This window comes from Neovison vison, chromosome 13 (assembly GCF_020171115.1).
Source record: "Neovison vison isolate M4711 chromosome 13, ASM_NN_V1, whole genome shotgun sequence".
Classification (NCBI taxonomy): domain Eukaryota; kingdom Metazoa; phylum Chordata; class Mammalia; order Carnivora; family Mustelidae; genus Neogale; species Neogale vison.
Genome location: NC_058103.1, coordinates 24,397,568 through 24,401,311, shown reverse-complemented (window position 1 = coordinate 24,401,311; position 3,744 = coordinate 24,397,568). Strand labels below are relative to the sequence as shown.

Below are 3,744 nucleotides of genomic sequence, written 5' to 3'. Positions count from 1 at the left end.
TGTTAAACATAATATTAACATCGCAAATATCTAAATCAACACTTTGAATTAGGGGTTAATAATTTATTATTAGTCAAGTGGGATTTATTCCAGGAATCCTAGAGTGGCTCAATATTTATAAAATCTATTGATAACAAGGACCAGAAGGGAAAATACATTATCATCTCAATGCATGCTAAAAAGATGTTCAGTTAAGTTTAAAAATCATTCTTTATTTTATAAAAAGTTAATGTACAAATCTATGAGTAAAAGAAAATGTCATTTCAGTGATAGAATTATCCTCCTCAATCAAATAGTCATCACCACTAGCCAAATGGCACAACTCCAGATACTTTATCATTAGAGGCATGAATAAATAATAGATGTCTACTGTCACCCCTTCTTCAGCATTATATACCAACTTTTAACCAGTATAATAATCAAGATAATGAAATAAATAAGAATTGGACAGAAGAAGATAAATATTTTATCATTATTTATAAAATTTATGCTCTACTTTAAAAAACCTGAACAAGTCCACTGAAAGGTAATACAATTAGAGATTTGACTGTGATAGCTAGTTATAGAAGTTACAAATAAAATAAGTTATTTTGCTAAGTACTGGCCATAAAAAAAAAAATCAAAGAAAGAAAAGAAGCTATTCATAACAACCCAAAGTATAAATAATCTCAATGAGAAATACATATGATTTTTATATAAAGTTATAATATGTTACTGTTGACCATAATAAAAGAATTGAATAAGCATAATGGTTAACCATGTTCTTGATTGGAAGATTAACAATCAAAATGTATCATTTTTCTCCAACTTAATGAATAAATTTAGCAATTTCTACTTTTTTCTATGTTATGATAATCAAATAATTTTGGGGGAAAAAAGTAACATTGGCAAATATGCTTTCCTATACTTTAAATATAAGATGAGAAAAGAGAGTTATAAACACTAAAAATGACAAATAAAATTATGAGTATGATAATGCTGATGATCTCTGATCAGTGGGGAAGGGATAGATTATTTGAAAAACTAGATCTGGAGACAAACATTATTATTCATATATAAAAATTTAGAATTCTCTTTCATCAAATACCATAATAAATCCCTAATAGAGTACAAATTTACAGATAAGAAATTAAATCATAAAAGAACTAGGAGAAAATTTAGCTAATATTAATTTATTCAAGATTGGGAAAATCTGTTCATATCTGGCATCAAAATTATTGAAAAATGTGTCTGCGTAATGTATTATTGTAACTTTATATGAGGGAAGCTTTGCGCAGTGGCAGTATCGTAGCCAATGAGGTTTATCCGAGGCGCGATTATTGCTAATTGTAACTTTATATGAGGGAAAAAAAATAAAAAAGTAGGCATTATTAACAAGGCAAAGAAATAAATGCAAATTGGGAGGAAATGATAACATATATGACTGGCAAATGGTAAATATTATAATATAAAAAGATTTTTCCAATTTGTAAATTTGAACAATATTAGGTGCTGCAGAGGGGAAAAAGCAACAAATAAATATTACAGTCTTAGCATTATACACAGAGTAACTGCCCAGTACATGGAAATTACTACCATTTTGTTAAAAACAATATAAATAATGTAAATCAGGGACGCCCAGGTGGCTCAGTCAGTTAAGCAACTGCCCTTGCTCAGGTCTTGATCCCAGGGTCCTGGGATCGAGTCCTGAATCAGGCTCCCTGCTCAGCATGTAGCCTGTTTCTCCCTCTGCCTGCCACTGTCTCTATTTCTCTCTACAAATAAATACATAAAATCTTAAAAATTTAATAATTTAAGTCATAAAAGATAAGTAATCTGTTAGGAAAAAATAAGCAATTGATGTTCATAGGAGAACAATGGAAAACTTCAGTGGACTAATAAATATGAAGATATTTAAATAGCATAAATAATCCCACAAATCTAATTTATAAAAGTACAACATTCTTGGGCGCCTGGGTGGCTCAATGGGTTAAGCCTCTGCCCTGACTCAGGTCATGATCTCAAGGTCCTGGGATCGAGCCCTGCATCAGCCTCTGCTTGGTGGGGAGCCTGCTTCCTCCTCTCTCTCTGCCTGCCTCTCTGCCTATTTGTGATCTCTATCTGTCAAATAAATAATAAAATCTTAAAAAAAAAAGTACAACATTTTTACTTAAAATATTGATAAAATTTTTAAAGAATAGCAACAATTGCAAGGTGTCTGGGTGGATCAGTCAGTCAAGCATCTGACTCTTGATTTTGGATCAGGTCATGATCTCAGGATCATGAGACTGAGTCCCTGTTGGACTCCACACTCATCGCTCTTCATGGAATCCACTTGATATTCTCTGCATCTCCCTCTGCCCCTCCCCCTTCAAATAAATAAATAAAATATTTTAGAAAAAATAGTAACATCAGTTGTTGGATAAGATGTAGAAAGTACTAACACATAGGTGGCAAAATTTTGAATAAAAAAATGTTCTGAAAATAATGAATAATGTTTTTCTGAAAATAAATAAATTGGAAAAAAAATGTTCTGAAGGGCGATTTCAACTATATTTAAAATAAAGAAAACAACAAAAAAGAAAAACAAAGAAAACAAATGAGCAAAAATGTCAAAAATGAATAAGGTGATGCAATTTCAGCTTTAAAAATGTATTCTTTTTAAAAAAGTGTCCAGAATCTAAAGATGTTTCTTTGAAAACTAGAACCAATCTGAATATCTAAAAATAAATGTTTGAATAAGAATAGTAGCTTCTTATGATTGAATATTATTCCTCTTAGAATGATATTATAGAAATTAAAAACAAACTTAGAAATCTGAATATAGTAAGTTCCTTGAGTTATAATTAAAGTTAAGTCAGAAAGTACATATAAAAAAATAAAAAGATGCAAATTCATATATTACATATGCATCTATATTTTGATAGTGATATTTTGATTGATTTGTTCTTTATGCTTATCTTTTTTTTTTCTGTTTTCCCATCATAAGCATGCATTTATTGAGTAATTAAAATGTTAGTTGCTATGACAAAGATGTTTATACAGACTAATGTTTATTAACATTGAATTGTATATGAAGTTTATGCAGACTAATGTTTATTGACATTGAATTGTGAATGCTATATCACATATCAATAAAATAAAATTTTTATTTTTAATTTTTTACCATATTAAATTTTAAATGATTGTTAGAAAAAACTTACTTGTCTTAAATTCCTATAGAATAATTCTAAGATTAAAAAAAATATAAACTGGAGTAAATAAACCAAAGTGTTCTCTAATAGATGAATTTATAAATAATTTCACTTGTTTTCTTTTTAATTTGCATTTTCAATGTTTCAATAATGACTAAGAAATAAATAAAGTCAAGTTATTTAAAAAATATACCAAATGCTTTTGAAGCTGAAAGGCTATTAAGTAATTGTTCATATGGACCTCAATTTATATTTCCTTTCTAAATGTATCCAGTAAGAATTTCAGCTGCTATGTTAACATTATTGCTGTTTTTCTTTTTTTTTTTTTAAGGATTTTATTTATTTATTTATTTGACAGAGAGAGAGATCACAAGTAGGCAGAGAGGCAGGCAGAAGAGAAAGGGGGAAGCAGACTCCCCGCTGAGCAGAGAGGCCAATGTGGAGCTCTATCCTAGAACCCTGGGATCATGAACTGAGCTGAAGGCAGAGGCTTAACCCACTGAGCCACCCAGGTGCCCCTATTGCTGTTTTTCATAATCTACTTTTCTCCAGTTTATAAGTCTTATTTTGC

At 29.7% G+C, this 3,744-nt stretch overlaps 1 pseudogene; it reads left to right on the top strand.

The window, feature by feature from the left end:
* The first annotated feature begins 1,265 nt into the window (after positions 1 to 1,265).
* On the top strand, positions 1,266 to 1,418 carry LOC122894824 (annotated as a pseudogene).
* Positions 1,419 to 3,744: the final 2,326 nt, after the last annotated feature.